Source organism: Camelus bactrianus, chromosome 1, assembly GCF_048773025.1.
Source record: "Camelus bactrianus isolate YW-2024 breed Bactrian camel chromosome 1, ASM4877302v1, whole genome shotgun sequence".
Classification (NCBI taxonomy): Eukaryota; Metazoa; Chordata; class Mammalia; order Artiodactyla; family Camelidae; genus Camelus; species Camelus bactrianus.
The window spans coordinates 149,622,072-149,643,175 of record NC_133539.1 but is presented as its reverse complement, the minus strand read 5'-3'; positions in this window follow the sequence as shown (position 1 = coordinate 149,643,175).

Sequence of the window (21,104 nt, the reverse complement as noted above, 5' to 3'; positions counted from 1 at the left end):
CTACGTAAACTGCATGTCTATTGGGTAGAACTCGCTCCAAGAGGATTTTTCTGTGAAAACTGCATGATTTAAAACTGACACTAGGAGAAATATACTAAATCAGAAAATAATTTCTATGTATAAAAATGCATTGTAAGGTGGATGAAAGTTCGGTAATACACATGTTCACAACTCATTAAAGAATGTTTGTCGAATCCGTGATGCATGTAACGTGTTCAGAACACGGAATATCACGGTGAGTGAAACTAGGTAAATTACATATCTTTTGGTTAGAACTCGCTCCAAGAGCATTTTCCTGCCAAATCTGCCTCATTTTCAAACCTGACACTAAAACTACTCTGTGAAATCTGAGAAAAGTCTTCAAAGTGTCAGTAAGCCATGTATGGTGGATGAAAGTGCAGTAATCCACTTGCTAACAACTCTGTAGTGAAAATTTTTGAATCCGAGATGCATGAAGCGTGTTCGGAACACGGAATTTCACGGTGAGCGAATCCATGTAAATTACATGTCTATCGTTTTGAACATGCTCCAAGAGTTTTTTGCCGTGAAAACTGCCTCAGTTTCGAAACTGGCGTTTGGAAAGCTCTGTGAAATCAGAGAAAATGTTTCTAACATCAATATGCCTTGTATTGTGATGAAAGTCCTGTAATTCACATGCAAACAACTCTGTAGTGTATTTTTGTCGAATCCTATCTGCATGTAGCGTGGGCGAAACACGGAATTTCACAGCGGGATAAACTATGTAATTTTCATATCTATTGCATAAGACACGCTCAAAAAGATTTTTCCTTAGTAAACTGCCTGATTTTTGAAACTGCTATTAGGAAAAAGCTGCAAACTCAGAGTTAACGTTTCTAGGTGTAAATATGCCTTGTATGGTGGATGAAAGATCTGTAATACACATGTACACAACTCATTAAAAAAGTTTCTCAAATCCGTGATGTATGTAGTTTGTTCGGTACACGGAATGTCACGTTGAAGGAAAATAGGTAAATTACATATCTATTGGTGAGAACCCGCTCCAGGAGCATTTTACTGTAAAATCTACCTCTGTTTGGAAACTGGTGTTATGAAAACACTGCAAAACATGAGCAAAAGCTTTAAGGTGACAATATGTCTTCAATGGTTTATTAAAGATGTGTAATTCACATTCTAACAACTCAGGAGTGAATATTTGTTGAATCCATGGTGCATGTAACTTTTTCGGAACACGGAATGTAACGGTGACGGTATCTATGGAAATGGGATGTGTATTGGATCGAACATGCAGCAAGAGAATTTTTCTGCGAAAACTGCCTGATATTCGTAACTGAATTTAGGAAAAATCTGTGAAATCTAAGTAAATATTTCTAGGTGTAAATATGCCTTGTATTGTGGTTGAAACATCGGTAATCCACATGCTCACGGTTAATAAATAATGTTTGTCGAAGCCGTGATTAATGTAACGTTTTTTGAACACGGAATGTCTCAGTGAGTGAAACTCGGAAAATAATAATTCTACTGGATAGAACTCGCTTGAATTGAATTTTTCTGCGAAAATTTCATGATTTTCGGAAGTGGATGTTAGGGAAAACCTGCGAAATCAGAATAACAACATCTAGGGATAAATATGCCTTGTATGGTGGATGAAAGTTTGGTAATCCACATGCTCACACTCATTAGAGAATGTTTGTCGAATTCGTGATGCATGTAACGTGTACGGAATACAGTGTGTCATATTGAAGGAAACAATGTAAATTACATGTCTATTGGGTAGAACTCGCTTGAAGAGAATTTTTCTGCGCAATGTGCCTCATTTTCAAAACTGCCATTAGGAGAACCCTGTGAAATCTTAGAAAATGCTTCTAAGTGTCAATATGCATTGAATGGTGAATGAAAGTCCGGTAATCCACATGTTAATAACAGTGTAGTAATGATTTTTCAAACCGTGATTCATGTAGCGCTTTTTGAAATGGAATTTCACCGTAATGACACAATTTAAATTAAAATTCTATTGGGTAGAACTAGCTAGAATAGAATTTTTCTGCGAAAATTGCATGATTATCGAATCTGAAATTTGGAGAATGCTTCAAAATGAGAGTAAATATTTCTAGGTGTAAATATGCCTTTATGTTGGAAGAAAGTTCGGTAATCCACATTTTCACAACATATTAAAGAATCTTTTTCTAATCCGTGATGCATATACCGTGTTTTTAACATGGAATTTCACGGTGACTGAAACAATGTAAATTACTTCTCTATTGGGTAGAACTCTCTCCAAGAGAATTTTCCTGCAGTAAATGCTTCATTTTTGAAACTGGCGTTTGGAAAACACTGCAAAATTTGAGAAAATACTTCTAAGTATCAATTTTCAATCTATTGTGATGAAAGTTCGGTAATCCACATGCTAACAAATCTGTAGTGAATATTTTTCGAATTCATTATGCAAGTAGCATGTTCGGAACACGGAATTTCATGGCCAGAGAGTTTATGTAAATTACATTTCTCTTGGTTAGAAAACACTCCAAGAGATTTTTCCTGAGAAATCTGCCTGATTTTCGAAACTGGAATTAGGAAACACTGCGAACTCAGATGAATAGATTCTCGGTGAATTTATGCCTTGTATGGTGGATGAAAGATTGTTAATCCACATGCTAACAACTCTGTAGTGAATATTTGTCGAATCCGAGACACATGAAGCGTGTTGGGAACACAGAATATCACAATAAGCGAATCTATGTAAAATAGATCTCTCGGGTAGAACTCGTTCCAAGAACTTTTTCTGCGAATTCTGCCTCATTTTCAAAACTGGCATTAGGAAAATCTTTTGAAATATGAGAAAATGCTTCAAAGTGTCAATATGGCTTTTATGGTGGATGAAAGTTCGGTAATCTTTATGCTAACAAGACTGAAGTGAATATTTTTCGGAACCGTGATGCATGTATCTTTTTCGGATCACGGAATTTCACAATGGCGGGTTCTACGAAAATTGCATGTCTATTGGGTAGAACTCGCTCCAAGAGGATTTTTCTGTGAAAACTGCATGATTTAAATACTGACACTAGGAGAAATATACTAAATCAGAAAGTAATTTCTATGTATAAATATGCATTGTAAGGTGGATGAAAGTTCGGTAATACATATGTTCACAACTCATTAACGAATGTTTGTCGAATCCGTGATGCATGTAACGTGTTCAGAACACGGAATATCACGGTGAGTGAAACTAGGTAAATTACATATCTTTTGGTTAGAACTCGCTCCAAGAGCATTTTCCTGCCAAATCTGCCTCATTTTCAAACCTGACATGAAAACTACACTGTGAAATCTGAGAAAAGTCTTCAAAGTGTCAGTAAGCCATGTATGGTGGATGAAAGTGCAGTAATCAACTTGCTAACAACTCTGTAGTGAAAATTTTTGAATCCGAGATGCATGAAGCGTGTTCGGAACACGGAATTTCACGGTGAGCGAATCCATGTAAATTACATGTCTATTGTTTTGAACACGCTCCAAGAGTTTTTTGCCGTGAAAACTGCCTCAGTTTCGAAACTGGCGTTTGGAAAGCTCTGTGAAATCAGAGAAAATGTTTCTAAGAATCAATATGCCTTGTATTGTGATGAAAGTCCTGTAATCCACATGCAAACAACTCTGTAGTGTATTTTTGTCGAATCCTATCTGCATGTAGCGTGGGCGAAACACGGAATTTCACAGCGGGAGAATCTATATAATTTACATATCTTTTGCATAAGACACGCTCAAAAAGATTTTTCCTTAGGAAACTGCCTGATTTTTGAAACTGCTATTAGGAAAAAGCTGCAAACTCAGAGTTAACGTTTCTAGGTGTAAATATGCCTTGTATGGTGGATGAAAGATCTGTAATACACATGTACACAACTCATTAAAAAAGTTTCTCAAATCCGTGATGTATGTAGTTTGTTCGGTACACGGAATGTCACGTTGAAGGAAAATAGGTAAATTACATATCTATTGGTGAGAACCCGATCCAGGAGCATTTTACTGTAAAATCTACCTCTGTTTGGAAACTGGTGTTATGAAAACACTGCAAAACCTGAGCAAAAGCTTTAAGGTGACAATATGTCTTCAATGGTTTATTAAAGATGTGTAATTCACATTCTATCAACTCAGCAGTGAATATTTGTTGAATCCATGGTGCATGTACCTTTTTCGGAACACGGAATGTTACGGTGACGGTATCTATGGAAATGGGATGTGTATTGGATCGAACATGCAGCAAGAGAATTTTTCTGCGAAAACTGCCTGATATTCGTAACTGAATTTAGGAAAAATCTGTGAAATCTAAGTAAATATTTCTAGGTGTAAATATGCCTTGTATTGTGGTTGAAACATCAGTAATCCACATGCTCACGGTTAATAAATAATGTTTGTCGAAGCCGTGATTAATGTAACGTTTTTTGAACACGGAATGTCTCAGTGAGTGAAACTCGGAAAATAACAATTCTACTGGATAGAACTCGCTTGAATTGAATTTTTCTGCGAAAATTTCATGATTTTCGGAAGTGGATGTTAGGGAAAACCTGCGAAATCAGAATAACAACATCTAGGGATAAATATGCCTTGTATGGTGGATGAAAGTTTGGTAATCCACATGCTCACACTCATTAGAGAATGTTTGTCGAATTCGTGATGCATGTAACGTGTACGGAATACAGTGTGTCATATTGAAGGAAACAATGTAAATTACATGTCTATTGGGTAGAACTCGCTTGAAGAGAATTTTTCTGCGCAATGTGCCTCATTTTCAAAACTGCCATTAGGAGAACCCTGTGAAATCTTAGAAAATGCTTCTAAGTGTCAATATGCATTGAATGGTGAATGAAAGTCCGGTAATCCACATGTTAATAACAGTGTAGTAATGATTTTTCAAACCGTGATTCATGTAGCGCTTTTTGAAATGGAATTTCACCGTAATGACACAATTTAAATTAAAATTCTATTGGGTAGAACTAGCTAGAATAGAATTTTTCTGCGAAAATTGCATGATTATCGAATCTGAAATTTGGAGAATGCTTCAAAATGAGAGTAAATATTTCTAGGTGTAAATATGCCTTTATGTTGGAAGAAAGTTCGGTAATCCACATTTTCACAACATATTAAAGAATCTTTTTCTAATCCGTGATGCATATACCGTGTTTTTAACATGGAATTTCACGGTGACTGAAACAATGTAAATTACTTCTCTATTGGGTAGAACTCTCTCCAAGAGAATTTTCCTGCAGTAAATGCTTCATTTTTGAAACTGGCGTTTGGAAAACACTGCAAAATTTGAGAAAATACTTCTAAGTATCAATTTTCAATCTATTGTGATGAAAGTTCGGTAATCCACATGCTAACAAATCTGTAGTGAATATTTTTCGAATTCATTATGCAAGTAGCATGTTCGGAACACGGAATTTCATGGCCAGAGAGTTTATGTAAATTACATTTCTCTTGGTTAGAAAACACTCCAAGAGATTTTTCCTGAGAAATCTGCCTGATTTTCGAAACTGGAATTAGGAAACACTGCGAACTCAGATGAATAGATTCTCGGTGAATTTATGCCTTGTATGGTGGATGAAAGATTGTTAATCCACATGCTAACAACTCTGTAGTGAATATTTGTCGAATCCGAGACACATGAAGCGTGTTGGGAACACAGAATATCACAATAAGCGAATCTATGTAAAATAGATCTCTCGGGTAGAACTCGTTCCAAGAACTTTTTCTGCGAATTCTGCCTCATTTTCAAAACTGGCATTAGGAAAATCTTTTGAAATATGAGAAAATGCTTCAAAGTGTCAATATGGCTTTTATGGTGGATGAAAGTTCGGTAATCTTTATGCTAACAAGACTGAAGTGAATATTTTTCGGAACCGTGATGCATGTATCTTTTTCGGATCACGGAATTTCACAATGGCGGGTTCTACGAAAATTGCATGTCTATTGGGTAGAACTCGCTCCAAGAGGATTTTTCTGTGAAAACTGCATGATTTAAATACTGACACTAGGAGAAATATACTAAATCAGAAAGTAATTTCTATGTATAAATATGCATTGTAAGGTGGATGAAAGTTCGGTAATACATATGTTCACAACTCATTAACGAATGTTTGTCGAATCCGTGATGCATGTAACGTGTTCAGAACACGGAATATCACGGTGAGTGAAACTAGGTAAATTACATATCTTTTGGTTAGAACTCGCTCCAAGAGCATTTTCCTGCCAAATCTGCCTCATTTTCAAACCTGACATGAAAACTACACTGTGAAATCTGAGAAAAGTCTTCAAAGTGTCAGTAAGCCATGTATGGTGGATGAAAGTGCAGTAATCAACTTGCTAACAACTCTGTAGTGAAAATTTTTGAATCCGAGATGCATGAAGCGTGTTCGGAACACGGAATTTCACGGTGAGCGAATCCATGTAAATTACATGTCTATTGTTTTGAACACGCTCCAAGAGTTTTTTGCCGTGAAAACTGCCTCAGTTTCGAAACTGGCGTTTGGAAAGCTCTGTGAAATCAGAGAAAATGTTTCTAAGAATCAATATGCCTTGTATTGTGATGAAAGTCCTGTAATCCACATGCAAACAACTCTGTAGTGTATTTTTGTCGAATCCTATCTGCATGTAGCGTGGGCGAAACACGGAATTTCACAGCGGGAGAATCTATATAATTTACATATCTTTTGCATAAGACACGCTCAAAAAGATTTTTCCTTAGGAAACTGCCTGATTTTTGAAACTGCTATTAGGAAAAAGCTGCAAACTCAGAGTTAACGTTTCTAGGTGTAAATATGCCTTGTATGGTGGATGAAAGATCTGTAATACACATGTACACAACTCATTAAAAAAGTTTCTCAAATCCGTGATGTATGTAGTTTGTTCGGTACACGGAATGTCACGTTGAAGGAAAATAGGTAAATTACATATCTATTGGTGAGAACCCGATCCAGGAGCATTTTACTGTAAAATCTACCTCTGTTTGGAAACTGGTGTTATGAAAACACTGCAAAACCTGAGCAAAAGCTTTAAGGTGACAATATGTCTTCAATGGTTTATTAAAGATGTGTAATTCACATTCTATCAACTCAGCAGTGAATATTTGTTGAATCCATGGTGCATGTACCTTTTTCGGAACACGGAATGTTACGGTGACGGTATCTATGGAAATGGGATGTGTATTGGATCGAACATGCAGCAAGAGAATTTTTCTGCGAAAACTGCCTGATATTCGTAACTGAATTTAGGAAAAATCTGTGAAATCTAAGTAAATATTTCTAGGTGTAAATATGCCTTGTATTGTGGTTGAAACATCAGTAATCCACATGCTCACGGTTAATAAATAATGTTTGTCGAAGCCGTGATTAATGTAACGTTTTTTGAACACGGAATGTCTCAGTGAGTGAAACTCGGAAAATAACAATTCTACTGGATAGAACTCGCTTGAATTGAATTTTTCTGCGAAAATTTCATGATTTTCGGAAGTGGATGTTAGGGAAAACCTGCGAAATCAGAATAACAACATCTAGGGATAAATATGCCTTGTATGGTGGATGAAAGTTTGGTAATCCACATGCTCACACTCATTAGAGAATGTTTGTCGAATTCGTGATGCATGTAACGTGTACGGAATACAGTGTGTCATATTGAAGGAAACAATGTAAATTACATGTCTATTGGGTAGAACTCGCTTGAAGAGAATTTTTCTGCGCAATGTGCCTCATTTTCAAAACTGCCATTAGGAGAACCCTGTGAAATCTTAGAAAATGCTTCTAAGTGTCAATATGCATTGAATGGTGAATGAAAGTCCGGTAATCCACATGTTAATAACAGTGTAGTAATGATTTTTCTAACCGTGATACATGTAGCGCTTTTTGAAATGGAATTTCACCGTAATGACACAATTTAAATTAAAATTCTATTGGGTAGAACTAGCTAGAATAGAATTTTTCTGCGAAAATTGCATGATTATCGAATCTGAAATTTGGAGAATGCTTCAAAATGAGAGTAAATATTTCTAGGTGTAAATATGCCTTTATGTTGGAAGAAAGTTCGGTAATCCACATTTTCACAACATATTAAAGAAGCTTTTTCTAATCCGTGATGCATATACCGTGTTTTTAACATGGAATTTCACGGTGACTGAAACAATGTAAATTACTTCTCTATTGGGTAGAACTCTCTCCAAGAGAATTTTCCTGCAGTAAATGCTTCATTTTTGAAACTGGCATTTGGAAAACACTGCAAAATTTGAGAAAATACTTCTAAGTATCAATTTTCAATCTATTGTGATGAAAGTTCGGTAATCCACATGCTAACAAATCTGTAGTGAATATTTTTCGAATTCATTATGCAAGTAGCATGTTCGGAACACGGAATTTCATGGCCAGAGAGTTTATGTAAATTACATTTCTCTTGGTTAGAAAACACTCCAAGAGATTTTTCCTGAGAAATCTGCCTGATTTTCGAAACTGGAATTAGGAAACACTGCGAACTCAGATGAATAGATTCTCGGTGAATTTATGCCTTGTATGGTGGATGAAAGATCGTTAACCCACATGCTAACAACTCTGTAGTGAATATTTGTCGAATCCGAGACACATGAAGCGTGTTCGGAACACAGAATATCACAGTAAGCGAATCTATGTAAAATAGATCTCTCGGGTAGAACTCGTTCCAAGAACTTTTTCTGCGAATTCTGCCTCATTTTCAAAACTGGCATTAGGAAAATCTTTTGAAATATGAGAAAATGCTTCAAAGTGTCAATATGGCTTTTATGGTGGATGAAAGTTCGGTAATCTTTATGCTAACAAGTCTGAAGTGAATATTTTTCGAAACCGTGATGCATGTATCTTTTTCGGATCACGGAATTTCACGGTGACGGGTTCTACGTAAACTGCATGTCTATTGGGTAGAACTCGCTCCAAGAGAATTTTTCTGTGAAAACTGCATGATTTAAAACTGACACTAGGAGAAATATACTAAATCAGAAAATAATTTCTATGTATAAAAATGCATTGTAAGGTGGATGAAAGTTCGGTAATACACATGTTCACAACTCATTAAAGAATGTTTGTCGAATCCGTGATGCATGTAACGTGTTCAGAACACGGAATATCACGGTGAGTGAAACTAGGTAAATTACATATCTTTTGGTTAGAACTCGCTCCAAGAGCATTTTCCTGCCAAATCTGCCTCATTTTCAAACCTGACACTAAAACTACTCTGTGAAATCTGAGAAAAGTCTTCAAAGTGTCAGTAAGCCATGTATGGTGGATGAAAGTGCAGTAATCCACTTGCTAACAACTCTGTAGTGAAAATTTTTGAATCCGAGATGCATGAAGCGTGTTCGGAACACGGAATTTCACGGTGAGCGAATCCATGTAAATTACATGTCTATTGTTTTGAACACGCTCCAAGAGTTTTTTGCCGTGAAAACTGCCTCAGTTTCGAAACTGGCGTTTGGAAAGCTCTGTGAAATCAGAGAAAATGTTTCTAACATCAATATGCCTTGTATTGTGATGAAAGTCCTGTAATCCACATGCAAACAACTCTGTAGTGTATTTTTGTCGAATCCTATCTGCATGTAGCGTGGGCGAAACACGGAATTTCACAGCGGGATAAACTATGTAATTTTCATATCTATTGCATAAGACACGCTCAAAAAGATTTTTCCTTAGTAAACTGCCTGATTTTTGAAACTGCTATTAGGAAAAAGCTGCAAACTCAGAGTTAACGTTTCTAGGTGTAAATATGCCTTGTATGGTGGATGAAAGATCTGTAATACACATGTACACAACTCATTAAAAAAGTTTCTCAAATCCGTGATGTATGTAGTTTGTTCGGTACACGGAATGTCACGTTGAAGGAAAATAGGTAAATTACATATCTATTGGTGAGAACCCGCTCCAGGAGCATTTTACTGTAAAATCTACCTCTGTTTGGAAACTGGTGTTATGAAAACACTGCAAAACATGAGCAAAAGCTTTAAGGTGACAATATGTCTTCAATGGTTTATTAAAGATGTGTAATTCACATTCTAACAACTCAGGAGTGAATATTTGTTGAATCCATGGTGCATGTAACTTTTTCGGAACACGGAATGTAACGGTGACGGTATCTATGGAAATGGGATGTGTATTGGATCGAACATGCAGCAAGAGAATTTTTCTGCGAAAACTGCCTGATATTCGTAACTGAATTTAGGAAAAATCTGTGAAATCTAAGTAAATATTTCTAGGTGTAAATATGCCTTGTATTGTGGTTGAAACATCGGTAATCCACATGCTCACGGTTAATAAATAATGTTTGTCGAAGCCGTGATTAATGTAACGTTTTTTGAACACGGAATGTCTCAGTGAGTGAAACTCGGAAAATAATAATTCTACTGGATAGAACTCGCTTGAATTGAATTTTTCTGCGAAAATTTCATGATTTTCGGAAGTGGATGTTAGGGAAAACCTGCGAAATCAGAATAACAACATCTAGGGATAAATATGCCTTGTATGGTGGATGAAAGTTTGGTAATCCACATGCTCACACTCATTAGAGAATGTTTGTCGAGTTCGTGATGCATGTAATGTGTACGGAATACAGTGTGTCATATTGAAGGAAACAATGTAAATTACATGTCTATTGGGTAGAACTCGCTTGAAGAGAATTTTTCTGCGCAATGTGCCTCATTTTCAAAACTGCCATTAGGAGAACCCTGTGAAATCTTAGAAAATGCTTCTAAGTGTCAATATGCATTGAATGGTGAATGAAAGTCCGGTAATCCACATGTTAATAACAGTGTAGTAATGATTTTTCAAACCGTGATTCATGTAGCGCTTTTTGAAATGGAATTTCACCGTAATGACACAATTTAAATTAAAATTCTATTGGGTAGAACTAGCTAGAATAGAATTTTTCTGCGAAAATTGCATGATTATCGAATCTGAAATTTGGAGAATGCTTCAAAATGAGAGTAAATATTTCTAGGTGTAAATATGCCTTTATGTTGGAAGAAAGTTCGGTAATCCACATTTTCACAACATATTAAAGAAGCTTTTTCTAATCCGTGATGCATATACCGTGTTTTTAACATGGAATTTCACGGTGACTGAAACAATGTAAATTACTTCTCTATTGGGTAGAACTCTCTCCAAGAGAATTTTCCTGCAGTAAATGCTTCATTTTTGAAACTGGCGTTTGGAAAACACTGCAAAATTTGAGAAAATACTTCTAAGTATCAATTTTCAATCTATTGTGATGAAAGTTCGGTAATCCACATGCTAACATATCTGTAGTGAATATTTTTCGAATTCATTATGCAAGTAGCATGTTCGGAACACGGAATTTCATGGCCAGAGAGTTTATGTAAATTACATTTCTCTTGGTTAGAAAACACTCCAAGAGATTTTTCCTGAGAAATCTGCCTGATTTTCGAAACTGGAATTAGGAAACACTGCGAACTCAGATGAATAGATTCTCGGTGAATTTATGCCTTGTATGGTGGATGAAAGATCGTTAATCCACATGCTAACAACTCTGTAGTGAATATTTGTCGAATCCGAGACACATGAAGCGTGTTGGGAACACAGAATATCACAATAAGCGAATCTATGTAAAATAGATCTCTCGGGTAGAACTCGTTCCAAGAACTTTTTCTGCGAATTCTGCCTCATTTTCAAAACTGGCATTAGGAAAATCTTTTGAAATATGAGAAAATGCTTCAAAGTGTCAATATGGCTTTTATGGTGGATGAAAGTTCGGTAATCTTTATGCTAACAAGACTGAAGTGAATATTTTTCGAAACCGTGATGCATGAATCTTTTTCGGATCACGGAATTTCACAATGGCGGGTTCTACGAAAATTGCATGTCTATTGGGTAGAACTCGCTCCAAGAGGATTTTTCTGTGAAAACTGCATGATTTAAATACTGACACTAGGAGAAATATACTAAATCAGAAAATAATTTCTATGTATAAATATGCATTGTAAGGTGGATGAAAGTTCGGTAATACATATGTTCACAACTCATTAACGAATGTTTGTCGAATCCGTGATGCATGTAACGTGTTCAGAACACGGAATATCACGGTGAGTGAAACTAGGTAAATTACATATCTTTTGGTTAGAACTCGCTCCAAGAGCATTTTCCTGCCAAATCTGCCTCATTTTCAAACCTGACATGAAAACTACACTGTGAAATCTGAGAAAAGTCTTCAAAGTGTCAGTAAGCCATGTATGGTGGATGAAAGTGCAGTAATCAACTTGCTAACAACTCTGTAGTGAAAATTTTTGAATCCGAGATGCATGAAGCGTGTTCGGAACACGGAATTTCACGGTGAGCGAATCCATGTAAATTACATGTCTATTGTTTTGAACACGCTCCAAGAGTTTTTTGCCGTGAAAACTGCCTCAGTTTCGAAACTGGCGTTTGGAAAGCTCTGTGAAATCAGAGAAAATGTTTCTAAGAATCAATATGCCTTGTATTGTGATGAAAGTCCTGTAATCCACATGCAAACAACTCTGTAGTGTATTTTTGTCGAATCCTATCTGCATGTAGCGTGGGCGAAACACGGAATTTCACAGCGGGAGAATCTATATAATTTACATATCTTTTGCATAAGACACGCTCAAAAAGATTTTTCCTTAGGAAACTGCCTGATTTTTGAAACTGCTATTAGGAAAAAGCTGCAAACTCAGAGTTAACGTTTCTAGGTGTAAATATGCCTTGTATGGTGGATGAAAGATCTGTAATACACATGTACACAACTCATTAAAAAAGTTTCTCAAATCCGTGATGTATGTAGTTTGTTCGGTACACGGAATGTCACGTTGAAGGAAAATAGGTAAATTACATATCTATTGGTGAGAACCCGATCCAGGAGCATTTTACTGTAAAATCTACCTCTGTTTGGAAACTGGTGTTATGAAAACACTGCAAAACCTGAGCAAAAGCTTTAAGGTGACAATATGTCTTCAATGGTTTATTAAAGATGTGTAATTCACATTCTATCAACTCAGCAGTGAATATTTGTTGAATCCATGGTGCATGTACCTTTTTCGGAACACGGAATGTTACGGTGACGGTATCTATGGAAATGGGATGTGTATTGGATCGAACATGCAGCAAGAGAATTTTTCTGCGAAAACTGCCTGATATTCGTAACTGAATTTAGGAAAAATCTGTGAAATCTAAGTAAATATTTCTAGGTGTAAATATGCCTTGTATTGTGGTTGAAACATCAGTAATCCACATGCTCACGGTTAATAAATAATGTTTGTCGAAGCCGTGATTAATGTAACGTTTTTTGAACACGGAATGTCTCAGTGAGTGAAACTTGGAAAATAACAATTCTACTGGATAGAACTCGCTTGAATTGAATTTTTCTGCGAAAATTTCATGATTTTCGGAAGTGGATGTTAGGGAAAACCTGCGAAATCAGAATAACAACATCTAGGGATAAATATGCCTTGTATGGTGGATGAAAGTTTGGTAATCCACATGCTCACACTCATTAGAGAATGTTTGTCGAATTCGTGATGCATGTAACGTGTACGGAATACAGTGTGTCATATTGAAGGAAACAATGTAAATTACATGTCTATTGGGTAGAACTCGCTTGAAGAGAATTTTTCTGCGCAATGTGCCTCATTTTCAAAACTGCCATTAGGAGAACCCTGTGAAATCTTAGAAAATGCTTCTAAGTGTCAATATGCATTGAATGGTGAATGAAAGTCCGGTAATCCACATGTTAATAACAGTGTAGTAATGATTTTTCAAACCGTGATTCATGTAGCGCTTTTTGAAATGGAATTTCACCGTAATGACACAATTTAAATTAAAATTCTATTGGGTAGAACTAGCTAGAATAGAATTTTTCTGCGAAAATTGCATGATTATCGAATCTGAAATTTGGAGAATGCTTCAAAATGAGAGTAAATATTTCTAGGTGTAAATATGCCTTTATGTTGGAAGAAAGTTCGGTAATCCACATTTTCACAACATATTAAAGAAGCTTTTTCTAATCCGTGATGCATATACCGTGTTTTTAACATGGAATTTCACGGTGACTGAAACAATGTAAATTACTTCTCTATTGGGTAGAACTCTCTCCAAGAGAATTTTCCTGCAGTAAATGCTTCATTTTTGAAACTGGCGTTTGGAAAACACTGCAAAATTTGAGAAAATACTTCTAAGTATCAATTTTCAATCTATTGTGATGAAAGTTCGGTAATCCACATGCTAACAAATCTGTAGTGAATATTTTTCGAATTCATTATGCAAGTAGCATGTTCGGAACACGGAATTTCATGGCCAGAGAGTTTATGTAAATTACATTTCTCTTGGTTAGAAAACACTCCAAGAGATTTTTCCTGAGATATCTGCCTGATTTTCGAAACTGGAATTAGGAAACACTGCGAACTCAGATGAATAGATTCTCGGTGAATTTATGCCTTGTATGGTGGATGAAAGATTGTTAATCCACATGCTAACAACTCTGTAGTGAATATTTGTCGAATCCGAGACACATGAAGCGTGTTGGGAACACAGAATATCACAATAAGCGAATCTATGTAAAATAGATCTCTCGGGTAGAACTCGTTCCAAGAACTTTTTCTGCGAATTCTGCCTCATTTTCAAAACTGGCATTAGGAAAATCTTTTGAAATATGAGAAAATGCTTCAAAGTGTCAATATGGCTTTTATGGTGGATGAAAGTTCGGTAATCTTTATGCTAACAAGACTGAAGTGAATATTTTTCGAAACCGTGATGCATGTATCTTTTTCGGATCACGGAATTTCACAATGGCGGGTTCTACGAAAATTGCATGTCTATTGGGTAGAACTCGCTCCAAGAGGATTTTTCTGTGAAAACTGCATGATTTAAATACTGACACTAGGAGAAATATACTAAATCAGAAAATAATTTCTATGTATAAATATGCATTGTAAGGTGGATGAAAGTTCGGTAATACATATGTTCACAACTCATTAACGAATGTTTGTCGAATCCGTGATGCATGTAACGTGTTCAGAACACGGAATATCACGGTGAGTGAAACTAGGTAAATTACATATCTTTTGGTTAGAACTCGCTCCAAGAGCATTTTCCTGCCAAATCTGCCTCATTTTCAAACCTGACATGAAAACTACACTGTGAAATCTGAGAAAAGTCTTCAAAGTGTCAGTAAGCCATGTATGGTGGATGAAAGTGCAGTAATCAACTTGCTAACAACTCTGTAGTGAAAATTTTTGAATCCGAGATGCATGAAGCGTGTTCGGAACACGGAATTTCACGGTGAGCGAATCCATGTAAATTACATGTCTATTGTTTTGAACACGCTCCAAGAGTTTTTTGCCGTGAAAACTGCCTCAGTTTCGAAACTGGCGTTTGGAAAGCTCTGTGAAATCAGAGAAAATGTTTCTAAGAATCAATATGCCTTGTATTGTGATGAAAGTCCTGTAATCCACATGCAAACAACTCTGTAGTGTATTTTTGTCGAATCCTATCTGCATGTAGCGTGGGCGAAACACGGAATTTCACAGCGGGAGAATCTATATAATTTACATATCTTTTGCATAAGACACGCTCAAAAAGATTTTTCCTTAGGAAACTGCCTGATTTTTGAAACTGCTATTAGGAAAAAGCTGCAAACTCAGAGTTAACGTTTCTAGGTGTAAATATGCCTTGTATGGTGGATGAAAGATCTGTAATACACATGTACACAACTCATTAAAAAAGTTTCTCAAATCCGTGATGTATGTAGTTTGTTCGGTACACGGAATGTCACGTTGAAGGAAAATAGGTAAATTACATATCTATTGGTGAGAACCCGATCCAGGAGCATTTTACTGTAAAATCTACCTCTGTTTGGAAACTGGTGTTATGAAAACACTGCAAAACCTGAGCAAAAGCTTTAAGGTGACAATATGTCTTCAATGGTTTATTAAAGATGTGTAATTCACATTCTATCAACTCAGCAGTGAATATTTGTTGAATCCATGGTGCATGTACCTTTTTCGGAACACGGAATGTTACGGTGACGGTATCTATGGAAATGGGATGTGTATTGGATCGAACATGCAGCAAGAGAATTTTTCTGCGAAAACTGCCTGATATTCGTAACTGAATTTAGGAAAAATCTGTGAAATCTAAGTAAATATTTCTAGGTGTAAATATGCCTTGTATTGTGGTTGAAACATCGGTAATCCACATGCTCACGGTTAATAAATAATGTTTGTCGAAGCCGTGATTAATGTAACGTTTTTTGAACACGGAATGTCTCAGTGAGTGAAACTCGGAAAATAACAATTCTACTGGATAGAACTCGCTTGAATTGAATTTTTCTGCGAAAATTTCATGATTTTCGGAAGTGGATGTTAGGGAAAACCTGCGAAATCAGAATAACAACATCTAGGGATAAATATGCCTTGTATGGTGGATGAAAGTTTGGTAATCCACATGCTCACACTCATTAGAGAATGTTTGTCGAATTCGTGATGCATGTAACGTGTACGGAATACAGTGTGTCATATTGAAGGAAACAATGTAAATTACATGTCTATTGGGTAGAACTCGCTTGAAGAGAATTTTTCTGCGCAATGTGCCTCATTTTCAAAACTGCCATTAGGAGAACCCTGTGAAATCTTAGAAAATGCTTCTAAGTGTCAATATGCATTGAATGGTGAATGAAAGTCCGGTAATCCACATGTTAATAACAGTGTAGTAATGATTTTTCAAACCGTGATTCATGTAGCGCTTTTTGAAATGGAATTTCACCGTAATGACACAATTTAAATTAAAATTCTATTGGGTAGAACTAGCTAGAATAGAATTTTTCTGCGAAAATTGCATGATTATCGAATCTGAAATTTGGAGAATGCTTCAAAATGAGAGTAAATATTTCTAGGTGTAAATATGCCTTTATGTTGGAAGAAAGTTCGGTAATCCACATTTTCACAACATATTAAAGAAGCTTTTTCTAATCCGTGATGCATATACCGTGTTTTTAACATGGAATTTCACGGTGACTGAAACAATGTAAATTACTTCTCTATTGGGTAGAACTCTCTCCAAGAGAATTTTCCTGCAGTAAATGCTTCATTTTTGAAACTGGCGTTTGGAAAACACTGCAAAATTTGAGAAAATACTTCTAAGTATCAATTTTCAATCTATTGTGATGAAAGTTCGGTAATCCACATGCTAACAAATCTGTAGTGAATATTTTTCGAATTCATTATGCAAGTAGCATGTTCGGAACACGGAATTTCATGGCCAGAGAGTTTATGTAAATTACATTTCTCTTGGTTAGAAAACACTCCAAGAGATTTTTCCTGAGAAATCTGCCTGATTTTCGAAACTGGAATTAGGAAACACTGCGAACTCAGATGAATAGATTCTCGGTGAATTTATGCCTTGTATGGTGGATGAAAGATCGTTAACCCACATGCTAACAACTCTGTAGTGAATATTTGTCGAATCCGAGACACATGAAGCGTGTTCGGAACACAGAATATCACAGTAAGCGAATCTATGTAAAATAGATCTCTCGGGTAGAACTCGTTCCAAGAACTTTTTCTGCGAATTCTGCCTCATTTTCAAAACTGGCATTAGGAAAATCTTTTGAAATATGAGAAAATGCTTCAAAGTGTCAATATGGCTTTTATGGTGGATGAAAGTTCGGTAATCTTTATGCTAACAAGTCTGAAGTGAATATTTTTCGAAACCGTGATGCATGTATCTTTTTCGGATCACGGAATTTCACGGTGACGGGTTCTACGTAAACTGCATGTCTATTGGGTAGAACTCGCTCCAAGAGAATTTTTCTGTGAAAACTGCATGATTTAAAACTGACACTAGGAGAAATATACTAAATCAGAAAATAATTTCTATGTATAAAAATGCATTGTAAGGTGGATGAAAGTTCGGTAATACACATGTTCACAACTCATTAAAGAATGTTTGTCGAATCCGTGATGCATGTAACGTGTTCAGAACACGGAATATCACGGTGAGTGAAACTAGGTAAATTACATATCTTTTGGTTAGAACTCGCTCCAAGAGCATTTTCCTGCCAAATCTGCCTCATTTTCAAACCTGACACTAAAACTACTCTGTGAAATCTGAGAAAAGTCTTCAAAGTGTCAGTAAGCCATGTATGGTGGATGAAAGTGCAGTAATCCACTTGCTAACAACTCTGTAGTGAAAATTTTTGAATCCGAGATGCATGAAGCGTGTTCGGAACACGGAATTTCACGGTGAGCGAATCCATGTAAATTACATGTCTATTGTTTTGAACACGCTCCAAGAGTTTTTTGCCGTGAAAACTGCCTCAGTTTCGAAACTGGCGTTTGGAAAGCTCTGTGAAATCAGAGAAAATGTTTCTAACATCAATATGCCTTGTATTGTGATGAAAGTCCTGTAATCCACATGCAAACAACTCTGTAGTGTATTTTTGTCGAATCCTATCTGCATGTAGCGTGGGCGAAACACGGAATTTCACAGCGGGATAAACTATGTAATTTTCATATCTATTGCATAAGACACGCTCAAAAAGATTTTTCCTTAGTAAACTGCCTGATTTTTGAAACTGCTATTAGGAAAAAGCTGCAAACTCAGAGTTAACGTTTCTAGGTGTAAATATGCCTTGTATGGTGGATGAAAGATCTGTAATACACATGTACACAACTCATTAAAAAAGTTTCTCAAATCCGTGATGTATGTAGTTTGTTCGGTACACGGAATGTCACGTTGAAGGAAAATAGGTAAATTACATATCTATTGGTGAGAACCCGCTCCAGGAGCATTTTACTGTAAAATCTACCTCTGTTTGGAAACTGGTGTTATGAAAACACTGCAAAACATGAGCAAAAGCTTTAAGGTGACAATATGTCTTCAATGGTTTATTAAAGATGTGTAATTCACATTCTAACAACTCAGGAGTGAATATTTGTTGAATCCATGGTGCATGTAACTTTTTCGGAACACGGAATGTAACGGTGACGGTATCTATGGAAATGGGATGTGTATTGGATCGAACATGCAGCAAGAGAATTTTTCTGCGAAAACTGCCTGATATTCGTAACTGAATTTAGGAAAAATCTGTGAAATCTAAGTAAATATTTCTAGGTGTAAATATGCCTTGTATTGTGGTTGAAACATCGGTAATCCACATGCTCACGGTTAATAAATAATGTTTGTCGAAGCCGTGATTAATGTAACGTTTTTTGAACACGGAATGTCTCAGTGAGTGAAACTCGGAAAATAATAATTCTACTGGATAGAACTCGCTTGAATTGAATTTTTCTGCGAAAATTTCATGATTTTCGGAAGTGGATGTTAGGGAAAACCTGCGAAATCAGAATAACAACATCTAGGGATAAATATGCCTTGTATGGTGGATGAAAGTTTGGTAATCCACATGCTCACACTCATTAGAGAATGTTTGTCGAATTCGTGATGCATGTAACGTGTACGGAATACAGTGTGTCATATTGAAGGAAACAATGTAAATTACATGTCTATTGGGTAGAACTCGCTTGAAGAGAATTTTTCTGCGCAATGTGCCTCATTTTCAAAACTGCCATTAGGAGAACCCTGTGAAATCTTAGAAAATGCTTCTAAGTGTCAATATGCATTGAATGGTGAATGAAAGTCCGGTAATCCACATGTTAATAACAGTGTAGTAATGATTTTTCTAACCGTGATTCATGTAGCGCTTTTTGAAATGGAATTTCACCGTAATGACACAATTTAAATTAAAATTCTATTGGGTAGAACTAGCTAGAATAGAATTTTTCTGCGAAAATTGCATGATTATCGAATCTGAAATTTGGAGAATGCTTCAAAATGAGAGTAAATATTTCTAGGTGTAAATATGCCTTTATGTTGGAAGAAAGTTCGGTAATCCACATTTTCACAACATATTAAAGAATCTTTTTCTAATCCGTGATGCATATACCGTGTTTTTAACATGGAATTTCACGGTGACTGAAACAATGTAAATTACTTCTCTATTGGGTAGAACTCTCTCCAAGAGAATTTTCCTGCAGTAAATGCTTCATTTTTGAAACTGGCGTTTGGAAAACACTGCAAAATTTGAGAAAATACTTCTAAGTATCAATTTTCAATCTATTGTGATGAAAGTTCGGTAATCCACATGCTAACAAATCTGTAGTGAATATTTTTCGAATTCATTATGCAAGTAGCATGTTCGGAACACGGAATTTCATGGCCAGAGAGTTTATGTAAATTACATTTCTCTTGGTTAGAAAACACTCCAAGAGATTTTTCCTGAGAAATCTGCCTGATTTTCGAAACTGGAATTAGGAAACACTGCGAACTCAGATGAATAGATTCTCGGTGAATTTATGCCTTGTATGGTGGATGAAAGATTGTTAATCCACATGCTAACAACTCTGTAGTGAATATTTGTCGAATCCGAGACACATGAAGCGTGTTGGGAACACAGAATATCACAATAAGCGAATCTATGTAAAATAGATCTCTCGGGTAGAACTCGTTCCAAGAACTTTTTCTGCGAATTCTGCCTCATTTTCAAAACTGGCATTAGGAAAATCTTTTGAAATATGAGAAAATGCTTCAAAGTGTCAATATGGCTTTTATGGTGGATGAAAGTTCGGTAATCTTTATGCTAACAAGACTGAAGTGAATATTTTTCGAAACCGTGATGCATGTATCTTTTTCGGATCACGGAATTTCACAATGGCGGGTTCTACGAAAATTGCATGTCTATTGGGTAGAACTCGCTCCAAGAGGATTTTTCTGTGAAAACTGCATGATTTAAATACTGACACTAGGAGAAATATACTAAATCAGAAAATAATTTCTATGTATAAATATGCATTGTAAGGTGGATGAAAGTTCGGTAATACATATGTTCACAACTCATTAACGAATGTTTGTCGAATCCGTGATGCATGTAACGTGTTCAGAACACGGAATATCACGGTGAGTGAAACTAGGTAAATTACATATCTTTTGGTTAGAACTCGCTCCAAGAGCATTTTCCTGCCAAATCTGCCTCATTTTCAAACCTGACATGAAAACTACACTGTGAAATCTGAGAAAAGTCTTCAAAGTGTCAGTAAGCCATGT